Source organism: Myxocyprinus asiaticus, chromosome 11 (assembly GCF_019703515.2).
Source record: "Myxocyprinus asiaticus isolate MX2 ecotype Aquarium Trade chromosome 11, UBuf_Myxa_2, whole genome shotgun sequence".
Lineage (NCBI taxonomy): Eukaryota > Metazoa > Chordata > Actinopteri > Cypriniformes > Catostomidae > Myxocyprinus > Myxocyprinus asiaticus.
In genome coordinates this window covers 20,122,422-20,136,468 of record NC_059354.1, presented here as the reverse complement: position 1 = coordinate 20,136,468, position 14,047 = coordinate 20,122,422, and positions in this window count along the sequence as shown.

The window sequence follows — 14,047 nt, the reverse complement described above, 5'->3', positions numbered from 1 at the left end:
TATTTTTAAATTCACCAGGAAGATTCATGTCTTTGTCAGTAAAACAAGATAAATATATATTATTTACATTTTGCATATATTCCACACTTAAATTTAGATGAATTGGTCTGGATTTGGTTTTTAAGTGAACTGTGAGAGAATGTAAATGTTGCCTATTTGGACGAATGTGCTCTTTAAAATGGGACGTGAAAATGATGAAGAGAAATAATAATGACACATCTCCCAATCTTAGTTTTAGCAAATACATTGTAAGCCACCATAATTAGTGCCTTATACACAAATATATAATAAACAGGTAAATAATTTTTAACCACCTTTCAGCTTTTAGCAGTTCACTCACAGTAAATAGTCCTGCTGTGTGACAACTGAATTGAAAGTACAAATAAACCATGTATTTATTAAAGAAATATAATGTGTAATGTTAGGGTTAGACTAAAGCTGAAGTAACTTTGTCTGTGTTAAAATACCTTCTCCTATCCCAGCTTAATATGCAGAGACAACTAGAAGTCATTCATAGGTTACATGTAATTTTCTCAAAAACGGTAAGCACTGTCTTTCTGTGACACTTTGAAAATTGCTCTCTTTTGATGACCCACTTAGACCCACCCCAACAACATTACTACTAATGGCATGAGTTAGGGGCAGGATTGCCTCTTTGTTTGACCAACGGCAGACTGGGGGCATATTCAGAAAACGGTTTTGAAAACATTGTTTATTTTTGCAATTCCATTTGGTAGGGCTAGTGTCACAGGAATTACATACTTCAACTTTAAGCTCAATTACACAACAGTTAGTTCTGGTCCCTCAGTCTGATTGGACGAGAGACTTTCCATGAGTGCTGATGTCTCAGAACAGCAGCACTCGGATGCTTTACTGTTTGAATCACTCTGCTTGTGTTTGTGGTGTTCTAACTAAAGTGTAAGAGCAGCGCAGATTTGTAAAAGAGCTGGATGGGTGTCTTTATATATATTCCTGTGACATTAAAGATTTTAGCCAACAGGTGGTGACAAAATTAAATTTTTAGGTGTTATGAGCCGGTTCAGTTGACATGAATTGAATAAGCGAAGTCAGCCAGCAAGCAGTATCTTTGAAGTCATCGGCATTGTCTCTCACTCCATGATCACTCGAATAACTACTACATTACTGCTGGGAAATACAATTATACTAACAGCTTCAGCATTAAGGCTTATTACAGTTAAGAGACACAACAGTTGTAGTAATCACACATACGCTTACCTGATACTATTGGATACCAGAGTGTTAGAGTTGGGAGATGTAAATATTCAACATGGCGAAGGAGAGTACGGTTTCTAATGTGAATGAATCTTGTGAACTGGCTACCACGATATACTCAGGGAGGACCCCGCATGGAAGCTATTTTGAGCATGTATTTGACCAAATTTCATTATCTTAATAATAATTAATAATTTAATAATTAATAATTTAATTAATAATTTTCTTTATTTGTCACATTATACATTTGCACATATACAGTGAAATTCTTCTTTTTTTTCACATATCCCAGCTAGGCTGGGGTCAGAGTGCAGGGTCAGCCATGATACGGCGCCCCTGGAGCAGATAGGGTCAAGGGCCTTGCTCAAGGGCCCAACAGTGGCATCTTGGCAGTGCTGGGGCTTGAACCCCCGACCTTCTGATCAGTAACCCAGAGCCCTAACCGCTGAGCTACCACTGCCCAGAATGATGAAATGCTGCCTACTGTCAGCAGGAGGCGGCATGCGAGACATGTCATCTTCAGTAGAGGTGGGCGATATGCCGGTAGACATGATAAACCGGTAGAAATTTGGCAACCTTACTAAATTACATACTAAATTACTTACTAAACCTAGCTAAATTTCAGGCCGCCAAAGCAAATTCAAATACATTAATCTTGCATTCTCAATATGCTTTCCATCAGCCACATGCAGCTGTGTTTCACGTTATTTTCATGCACGCTATCTCTGAAGCAGGAAAGTGCACGCAAGTCCAACAGGCTTCCAGATTGGGCTCCACAGATACTTGCGCTCCTCAACCTGGTTTCTCTCTCTTTTTTTTTTTTTTTACTCTATGTTTGTCAAGTTCCAAATAAAGAGAAAATTATATAAGACGAAGAAGATTTCATTTATAAAGTATTTAATTAAAAATTAGGCATTACAATATGGTTATTTAATATATATAAACCAATTTGTATTGATTTTTCTTTGAAAAATGTAACTATATAGTGATACGTGTCGTTATTGTGATATATAAATTAGTGATATTGTGATATAAGTATAAGATTTTGGTCATATCTACCACCCCTAATCTTCAACAAGCTGACTAACACTACAGCTACTACACTACTTTTGCATCCTTTTGAAGCTTGAAGAAGTGGTCATAAACTGCCATTGTATGACATCACTGAGCACAATTTGTTTTTCACAATTTCTCCCTTTGTGTAAAGAAAAAGAAAGAAAGTCATATTGGGTTATAACAACACAGGGGCGAGTAAACAATGACTGAATTTTCATTTTTGGGTGAACTATCCCTTAAGTAGGTAAACTGTTTCCAAACTGGTGGCTGTAAGTTAGGGCAAGTTGAACCAATATAATTGTAATCTTCTGTCATATAAGGCAATATTTTCATGAAGTACTTCACAACTAATAGGCCTACTGCTTTTTTTAATACTGTACAAAAGCTATCATAAGACAAACTGAGAACTTCACAAAGCTGGGAACTTCATACTGTATATTTTCACTCACATTGGAACCAAACAATGGTGTCATTTGCCAGACTTGAAATTATTTAAAAGAGTTTCTAAACTATTTTGAAAATGCATGTAACACCTGTCAGGAATCAAGGTAAATGACAAGTATTTCCCATGCAAACAGTTTTTTCATGTATTGCTTACTTTGCTGAGTGAGGAATTGGTCGGAATATAGGTTTCAAGTCAACTGTGAGTGAATGTAAATGCTATTTGTATATGCCCTTTCATAGATACATCACAGCTGACATAAAAGTAAATAGGTTACATATGGTATGAAGCAGCACCCTGTTTTGAAAGAAATATCCGTCAATACACAAACAAATGGGGATTAATGAGTTATAATAATAATAGTATAAAGTTAATGATATAAGATTTACAGAGTGATTATGGGTAAAATATATTAAAAATATGTAAGAAATAATTGACGACGGAACATTGAATTATCGAAAAATAATGCAAACCCGAGGTGGTAATGGGACTGTTACACCTCTGGTGTGCATTATTTTTCAATAATTTAACCAGGCGGAGTCAATTATTCCACTTATACCATGGTTACCACACCTTAAGACATCGTTCAGGGTTTTATCTCAAGACATTTTCTGGTTTTCATTCCTGAAACGCTCTTGTGAGTAGAACTACTTTCCTCCACCACAGATTTAGCGTCTTATTTTGATATAGTCCGAGCCATCATTGCTAGTTTGAAAACGTCACATTAGAACTAGCAACGGAGGATAGCGAGGCTTTCCCTGCTTTACTGGAGCACTTACTGGAGTAATAAGGTAGTGCGTTTGTATGTGTGTGTGTGTGTGTGTGTGTGTGTGTGAGTTTGTATTTGAGATATCGAAAGAGAGAAACTCAGAAACAGAGAGATTGCTTCTGGGATTACCTTTTTTGTTGCAGCTCTCAACAGAAGTAACATTGCTTCAAAATCGCCACGATGTAAGTTTAAGTACTTCTTAGCAGCAGCAAGTGCCACCATTTTGTATATAGCTTCTCCGATGTAAACTTTAACAACTGTTTTCAACCCCACTGAGATGCAGGTGTGTGCTGACATGACAGCTCTCTTTTTCGCTCGCGAGTAAGTGTGTGCATAATGCGTATGATGTATGTGTGTCCACATGAGAGAAAGCTTAAGGGGGGGAGCGCGAGGGTGTTTCCCACAGATATTTCAGATAATATAGAAACTGTTATATTGATCATGTACATTTAGCTTTGAAAAAGCTCAAGCCTTCGTTGCTAGTTTGAAAACGTCACTTTAGAACGAGCAAAGGTGAATGTGCTGCTTTTCGGCATTGGAGAAACAAGGTAGTGCGTGTGTGTTTGTGTGAGCATGTGTAAGTGCGTGTGAGACGAGGAGTGCGGGGCGCTTTTCAACCGAAATTGAAATAAACGTAGGTTATTGTAGACATTGTTTGACGTTCTTAACCGATTTACTTTAACCAATGTCTTTGTTTATATGGTTATTTTGCTGTGATAGCATGTAGGGCTCTTTGAAATAAATGAAATAATTTGCCGAAATATAATGGAACCGTTATGCGGTCAAGACCTGGAATAATTCATAGCCATGCATTTACTTAAAATATAATTGCACACCTTAGAACATCTGTCAACCAATCAGAATCAAGCATTCAACAGACCCGTGATATAATTGAATTTAATCAGTTTCATATTTTGGATTGATGAACCATAGCTCACTGTTACTGATATCGGTGTTCATGCTCTTTCAAAAGAATAAGTGAATGCTAAGGATCAAGGGAAAAAATTTGCATTAAAAAAAAATTGATAATACAAACTGTGTCTTTCAATTTTGTTTTTTAGGCTAGGGGAAGTTTTAACTGCATGGAGGAGAACTGGAGACACATTCTCCAATCTGTCACTGGTGGACTATGATTTACATTTAATCTGCCATACTATTGTTAGAAAAGGTTTGTTGATCTATTGTTGCAAAATCAATTCCATAATTTGCTGTTCAATGACTGAAAGTCATCATAGCCAAAAGGGAACAATTTTTCACAGAACTACCATACAGTACATCCTCTTTTTCCCAGACATGTCCTCTTTTCCAGACCTTTAAAAGCATCCAGCCGGGATTTCTAAATTGCCTAAAATGTTAGGGATTTGGCTGTTTTCATATGAATGTGCTTTCTACACTCTTCATTCATTTTGAGTGTCTACCATTAAGTTACTTTAAAATTACTTCTCTTAAATCATAATCCGATTACTATACTAATTACTTCTTTGCGAAAGTAATCAAATTACTAATTACTTTACTTTCATGTTACTTTCTAAAACACTTTTCACACAAAACTTTTTGAATTCAAAATGTTTATATTTCCTCTTTGTTCATTGTTGCATACCCTTCAGCTATCACAAAAACACAAACAGGCATACATATGAACATATTAATTCTTATTTTAAGTGTATTATAAATTAATCTTATTTTAGAAATATGTGTAACCCAAGCAATGTACTTGTACAAAAGTAATTATGTACCAAAAGTATGTGGTACCAAAGAGCATTTTCGAAAGCCTTCATGTTCGGTGGAGGAAAACTCTGATGCAGTTCAGATATAGTCTAGTCCAGACAACTGCTGAAGCAAAATTTAGAAGCACTCAGAAAGACACTGTCACATTTTACCTATTTCTGTTCTCAGCATTGGTCAGTATGTAATATATGTGCAAAGTAAGCAATCATGGTCATTTATGATGACAGGCTAAATGTTTCTTTAATAATTTTTCAGAAATTATAAGGTGGATTTTTATTTGAATGCCATATATAAATCCTTTCAGTTCATAGATTTTAATAATTATACTTTTTAAGTGGATGTGGCTTAATGGAAGATTCAGATTTTTGAAACAGAGAAACATATAAGTTAAACATTTTATTTATTAATTTTACAACTGTGTAACTGCTCTTCAGTAATGCACTCTGAAGACATCTACTTTATAATAATAAAATAATAATAATAATTACAACAATTTACAATGAAAATGACCAAGATACACTGGAGAGACTCTATTTGGGGAGTCAGGGGGCATTAGATTTTTTTTTCTTTCTGGGGCACTTATAGATTAACAGAGTCTATTCAAATAGAAATACATTTAAAATCTAAAACAACATTTCCTATTACTATGACATTTGTTTTTAGATTACAGCAATGTTTGCTTACATCATAAAGCATTATTAACATTACCTGACTAACTTTCCTGATGCAGTTCAAGCACCAGTTTCTATTCATATTTTTCTATTCACAGAAGACATTTAGGCTACAATAACCTGGAACCATAATTTAGCAATCTATAATAGTGAAAAATCAAAAAGGTTAGCAGGGGTTTTCAAAATAGTCTCATTTAAGTTACCCTGAAGTAGAGGTATACTTTTGTGAGGACGCACAATGATAGAAAGACATTACTGTTGGCTGCATGTATTCCGGCTGCATTCACAATAGTCAACATTGTACATCCACAGATGCAAAATATGTGCACAATTTGTATAGTTTTCTTAGGCTATTAAGTGTAAACAAGAAAGAAATCCTCTTTAAAAAAAATTTTTTTTTTTAAATGAATGAGTTTGAACCACCTCCCCCCATGCTTGAAAGAAACTCAAAACCCTCACATACACAAACTAATCACACATATGTTTAATCAAGGTTTGTCCATATATGTCTCAGAGTAAAATCTATGAAAAATTACTCACATCAAGGCTGTTATTTGTTTTCTAACTTTCTACACATATTGAAGCGGTAGAGGTCAAACACAACATTTAAAGAGTGCATGTCTGCAGCCAGACCCTTCTTATCAACTCTGCATGACCCAAGGAATCAAAGAAAAACTGTTTCTACACCACACGGTTCAAAAGTCATTTCTTGCTTTCACAAAATTTGTTTTCACTCAAATTGTTTTGGTCATCATCTAAATTTGTAATGAAAAAATCTGTATAAAAAATGAAAATTAGAAACATTTTAATTTATAAGTGATCTCAGACATTTGGACACCACTGTATGTGAAAATTAAATGCAACCAAACCCCTTCCCCCACCACATCTATTAATTATTACTGACAGCTAGGAACAGATGAAGTTGAGCTTCTCCTCGCAGTCTCTGGGCATCCAGATCTTTGTATTCTTGTCCAGAGCTCCACAACGGAGGTTTCTGTCAGGACATTGAGGCTGTCCTGCTTGAGACCAGACCTTGTAGTCAAGATCATCGCCACTGACCCAGAACCACTCTCCTGCTAGAAAGCGCAGACCAGTCCACACAAATTCTGTTTGAGCTTCAGTGCTTGTCCTTAGAGCAGAATCCATCCTATTCCAGGAGCTCAGACTTGCCAGATCACTATAATGATATCTGCAATATTCCAGAGCATCCGTCCAGGTCTCATTCTGTGGCACCAGAATGAATACCTTCATACAGAATAAGGTGAACCTATCAGTACATCCTTTATCATGCAGTTTCTTGCGGTCTTTGTGTAGAAATGCACAGCTACTGTACTCTGGTTGTTTATCATCCCAGCTAATTCGTGTTGCAGTTTCACCTTCTGACCACTTCCAGTTACCTAGCCAGTCTTTGTGGAGTCCAATCCAGGCATTGGAAGTTTGATTAACTGCAACTTTTAAAAATTGCTCTTCCTCTTTCTCATTGGTGAAGGTGGACAGGTCATAAAAGTAAGTTTTGCAGTGCTGTTGTGCATCATACCATGTCATCTGCTGATTTACAAAGAAGTGTTGTTTGAAGAGACAGGAGGTGAGTCCATAGAGCTCCATGATGAGGAGCACAGTGAGTGTAGTCTTCATCTTTACACAGTGAAGAGGTTTTGTGAGTTTACAATGATCTTTTGATGATGAGGAAAGAAATATGCTTGATGACACTGACTCTCTTTTATTTAAACTCACATACAACCAATGACAAAAGAGTGTGATGGCGTGACAGTGACAGAGTCCAATCCCAACAAACCTTTACAGATAGGACAAACAACTGTCAGGTGCGTTTGACCAATCAAACAGCTTGTTATAAGGACTTCCAGCACTGAAGGACCCCTATTCAAAACAACTGTCTCCGCATGATCAATTTATTCAAATTCTAGAACTCTGAACAAATACAATTTATTATTATTATTATTATTATTATTAACATTAATTCATGCTGTTTCCCAAAACTCATCATTTAATCTGGCAGAGATTATAAAACTCTTCCATTCAGTCTCAGAGAAAAAGTGATTTAAACAGGCATCGAAATGTGAACCCTGCTGAAGGTTTGTACTGTTAAAGGAACTAAAAGGAACTAAGAGCAAGTTTCTTAGGCCACATCCACACTAGTTAATTTCAGTTGAAAAACTCTGCTTTCAGTTTCCTAACGTCATAGTTTCCTAAAAGTATATGGAGGGTTCTGCCGGTGTGGCAGCTGATGAACACAAAATCATGCCTCAAGTATCTTTTAATTTTTACAGTTTAAAATTTGGGTAATATTCAATTCCTTTAAATGTCGCACACACACACACACACACACACACACACACACACACACACACACATGTTGGTGCAGCTATCATTATGAGGACTCTCCATAGACATAATGATTTTTATACTGTACGAATTATAGATTCTATCCCCTAACCCTACCTCTAAACCTAACCCTCACAAAAAACTTTCTGCATTTTTACATTTTCAATAAAACATTGTTTAGTATGTTTTTTAAGTGATTTAAATTATGGGGACACTAGAAATGTCCTCATAAACCACATTTATAGCATAATACCCTTGTAATTACCAGTTTGCAACCTAAAAAAATTCCTCGTAAACCACCCAAACCCGCCCCCCACACACACACACACGTTTGTTTTTCTATCATGGTAGGGACTTTCTTTGACTTATATTGTTAATATACTAGGCTAAAGAGTGTTTAGAGGGAACTATTTAGTTCAATAACTTCTGAACCTGAGTTCAATTTATCCCTCCTCTCCCTACAGGTTTCTGCTCACATTGTTGTATTTGGGTCCAAACCATGTTTTTTTTGGGTCCAACCGTGGTATGATTGCATCATCAACTTGAGTACCACCATGAATACTAGTCTCTGGTTTACTGTTTACCACTTTAACTGGGTAATGATTCAGGAGGACCCCATAGTCGTTCACTTCCGCAATTTTGGACAGACAGTGTTGTTCATATGAACTGTGAACTATACCCCAGATTACCTTTTCATTTGGACTGGGGTGTGCAGAGCCAAAAAAAAAAAAAAAAAAAGGACATTAATGGGTCTCAGTGCAGATTTATATTGATTCATCTTTTATTTGCAATAAATTATATATACTGGCAATAATAAAAAAAAAAAAAAAAAACAAATAGTAATACAGAATATTATTAAATTATAATAAAATATAAATAGTAAACCCAATATTGCCTCAATATTGCCTCTCCCCACTCCCCATTTCCCTTATGTAATAAAAGTAACTAAGTAACATCTACCATCTCTAAATTGCAAGCTTATCAAACTAAAAAAAATAAATAAAGGCCAATTGTAACACAAATCACAACATATTTTGAAAAGCATTCTTCTCAAATACATTTTAAAACTGTTTAAAAGGATTTATGTGACCAGGTTCTTTCTGCATTACATACTCAATGTATGTTTTTACATATGAAGAAATGCAAAACAAATCTTGTCAAGCAAATCTTTAGCATCCAAATAAACTGACATGAATTTGCCTTTGGGGTGTAAAGAGTAGAACACAAACATTTACCGCCTATTCTCCATGGTAACAGATCCACAGACACTGACCTCTCAACCAACTCAGTGCCTAAATATTTGAAGAGAACTACAGCAGACTGCACATTACATAGAAAATTATTTAACCACAACAGTGGCTTCTTCTGTAGACTTTTCATTAATAAAATAAGCTTTTTCAGTAATGCACAACAAAGCTACATTTTCTAAAAAGAAAGCTAAAAAAAGTGCTAAAGAAAGTCTGTAAACAAACCATATGTATTATAAGAAAGGCTTGTGAAAGGTTTAAATATCTTCAAAGTTTGTCACCCATTGCTTTTTTCAGTTTCAGAGATTTGGTGTAAAGTTACATGAAATATTATATTAGTTATAAAAGAAGTGATAAAAGAGCAGAGTAAAGATGATGTGGACCACAAAGATTTTTTACAACTGATACAGAGAAAAGAGAATAAATAAACATTTGTAATCGTAACTGATTGAGGATTAGTGACTTAAATCATGTTAATTTTGTTTACTGTAGGCAAAAGCTGAAATAATTCAGCATTTACATTTATTTGCATTACATTTTCATTTATATTTCATTCACAAGAAACTGTGCCTTCTGTGTCCCAGTGATGTGATTTACAGGAAGAGGAACTTGCCTTATTGGGTAGATTTAACTTATTTTAAAATAAACATTAATCTTATTTTAATGTTTTATTTTTGTTTATTTTACATCAGAATATGAGTCAGTTTGCATGTTCATTTTAATGGGGTTTATAGAATAATAATAATAATAATAAAATAATTGTACTTAAATTAAGCTTTTATTGGAATTACAATAAAGCCACTGCTGTCTTGGCAGAATTGTTTTTGTCCCTCATATTCTGATTAAAGTAGTTATGACATGACATTTCCATGTTTAAAAATATTAGTTTGATCTTTTTTTGACATCTTATGAGGGAGTGACATTATAAAAGTTATTGTTAGTCTTTTTTTAAGGAATATTTATCAGTATTTTATTTTGTTTAAATACTTAAATTGGCCTTTCAGGCTCAATAGTTACTCTATAATTACAGAACATAATGCCATTATTATTTTTTTTATTTATTTTTTTCATTTATTAATTTTGGCTTAAAGTACAAAAATTATTTCTTGAAATTTTTTGCAGTATCCTTTTTTAATTAAATCTGAAATTTGATCAAATAATTAAGGCAATAATCTAAAAATAAAAAAATCTTTTTGTATAGTTTTATTTTGTCCTTAGATTTTCATTTACACAAGTGGGCTATTGAACTGACACGTGACATAATGAATCTGTATGGTTGAAAAAACAGTTTCAGTTTAACCTGAGTTAAAATTATTTTGAATTAAATTGTACAATACCTACAAACAAATTTATATGGTGCACAGTAAATGCTAGATTTACAACACATACAGTATCTGAGCCAAACAAGAGTAGCACTGGGCAGTCAGAAAATTCCTTGAAAGAGTTTTTTTTTTTTTTTTTTTATGGGAATATGTCTGGATTTGGTTTCCAAGTGAGCTGTGAATGAATGAAAATGTATTTTTTGTTTGTCTGATGTACATTTTCATTACATAGACAGTATCTTAGCTGACAAAACAAATGCCAGTAAGTCACCAATTACTACTCACCCTGTCTGAGGGAGATATCTGTTAGCTCTATGGGGCCTCATAAAGTGAAATTAGTTCATAACTGACTGCATAGCATTAATAGGTAGTGGTAATGTAAGAATCAATACAGACAAACCTATACAGATTTACAAAGTGTGGGTACAAGAAATTACCAGTACTTTCATGAAATCAGTTTCATATTTTGAACTGATGAATGATACAGTAGCTGTTTGATACAAATGACAGTGTTCATAATGTACTCTTTGTCTTGTCTTTCATTGCTGAAAATGTTTGCTTATACATTTTACATGAAGTTTAAGATTAAGATTAAATTATTTACAATATAAAATAATTAGTCTCACACAATAAAAGTGTCATGTTATTTACTTAGTAAGATAGACAAGCTTATTACACAGCTCTCTGGAATGCTCAATTCTGATTGGTCAATCATGCCATCGGGTGGTCTGACATTTCTGAATATCAACCGCACATTAAGTGATATCAGAATTGATATCAATGTCATCCCAGAATTATGAGTCTTTTCTATTTCTTATATCACTTTGCGATCTCTACAAGTAAGCTAATAAAATAATTTCAACTCAAATCAATATTTAATGTACATTTACTTATTTATTTGACAAGTTGTCTTGTAATAAGCTGGATGATTTCGCAAAGTAAATACCAACTGGAATCTGACACAAACCGGAGGAGAAAATGAGCCATTTCTGGAGACTTTGAAATCTTTCTTATCATATAATAACCATATCAATGCAAATCAACATTTCATGTACATGTATTTATTTATTTGTCAAGTAGCTGATTATGCTGCAGGATAATCTACATTCAGTAGATTCTGTAATTATTAAAAAATAAACCCCTTCACGGTGATGCAATAGTCCTCTGCTTCACGTCAGGGTCCTGATCACGTCAGGTTTTATTTTGTGATAACGAACAGCTGACTGTACATTATTCCTTATATATCCCCAAACTCATTCCCTTTAATGACCTAATAGGGTCAGATTTTACCCCAGAAAACAACAGACATAAGAGGCCCATATTAGACCATATTTATAAATGAGAACCAAGAGTGCAAATTGAAGTGGAAATCAAAAGTAATAGAAAACATGTATTAAAAGGTTAGTTCACCCAAAAAATCTAAATTCTCTAATTAATTACTTACCTTTAAGCCATCCCAGATGTGTATGACTTTCCTTCTTCAGCAGAACTGAAGTGAAGATTTTGATAAATAGATTTCAGCTCAGTTTGTCCATACAATGCATGTAACAGGTACCATCTGGCTGCTGGCTGTTTTACAGTCCAAAAGGCATATTTAGGCAACATAAAATTAATCCACCTGACTCCAGTCCATCAGTTAATGTTATCAGTTAATCGATAAGTTTGTGTAAAAAATAAATCGATAATTTAAACTTTATTAACTTAAAAAAAATTGCATCATGCCAGCAGTCGACGCATCATGTTGCCATCGCGTGATGTAAGCGCAATGGTGCGTTCATGCGAGAAGTCGGAAGCACACTCTTTGTTTACAACAGAGGAACGAACGTCATGTGAGAGTTAGTTCATTTCAAACAGAAATATAGTGCTGGGCGGAAGGAACAACTTAAAGTTAAAAACATTTTAATTATCGATTTATTTCTTACACCAACCCATTGATTTGCTTCAGAATACATTAATTGACCGACTGGAGTCATGTGGATTACTTTTATGCTACCTAAATATGCTTTTGGACCATCAAACAGCTGGCAGCCTGATGGCACCCATTTACCACTGACCCTGCTCACCATTCTGAACAGCACTGTAACATCAGTAACATTCAGGTTCCTGGGCTCTACCATCTCACAGGACATGAAGTGGAGACCCACACTGACTCCATTATGAAAAAGGCCCGGCAGAGCAGTTGTATTTCCTTCGCCATTTGAGGAGGTTCACAGGTGCCGCTTCTACACAGCAGTCATTGTCCTCTGTACTTCAATATCTGTCTGGTATGGTTCAACAACGAAATCGGAAATCAGAAGACTACAAAGGACATTTCGGACAGCTGAGTGGATTATTGGTTGCCCCCTGCCCTCCCTTCAAGAACTGTACACTTCCAGAGTGAAGAAAAAGGCTGGATAAATCACTCTGGACCCCACTCACCCAACTCACTACCCTTCTGAACTGTTGCCTTCTGGCCGGCGCTACAGAGCACTGAGCACCAGAACCGTCAGGCACACGAACAGTTTTTTTCTCTCAGGCTATCCATCTCATAAACAGTTAAAACTGCCCCATTGAGCAACAATTATGTGCAATACACAGCTTAGTATATTTATATTTATCCAACAAATCCATTACAGCCATTACATTCCCTTGCACTATCTGTATAAAACAGATTTGTATTTGTACTTATGTATACAGTATATATATACTGTATATTTTTTGTCTTATTGTGTATTTCTATATATACTTATATTTTCTATTTGCTTTTTAATTTTATTCTATTTTTTTATTATCTCTGTCTTCTTGTTGAATTGTTTGTGCACTGGAAGCTTCTGTCACCAAGACAAATTTCTTGTATGTGTAAGCATACTTGGATATAAAGCTCATTCTGATTCTGATTAATTGCATTGTATGGACTGAGCTAAAATCAGCTTATAAAAATCTTCACTTCGGTTCTGCTGAAGAAAGAAAGTCATACACATTTGGGATGCCTTAAAAGAAAGTAAATCATGAGAGAATTTTCACTTTTTTGTGAACTAACACTTTAAGGAAAATAAGTGCATTGAAAAAGGCAAGAAAATGTGGAAGTCTGGAATAAAGCAAAGAGAAAAAAAAATGACATTGATTTAACTTTGCTTTTTTATTTCTGAATACATTCCAGTATGCATGCTGCTTCCTTCTGACATGCAGGGTTGACAATTGTCTCTGAACATAGCCCCAGGACAACCTCCCCTTCCACTGAAAACATCCACCTCTGT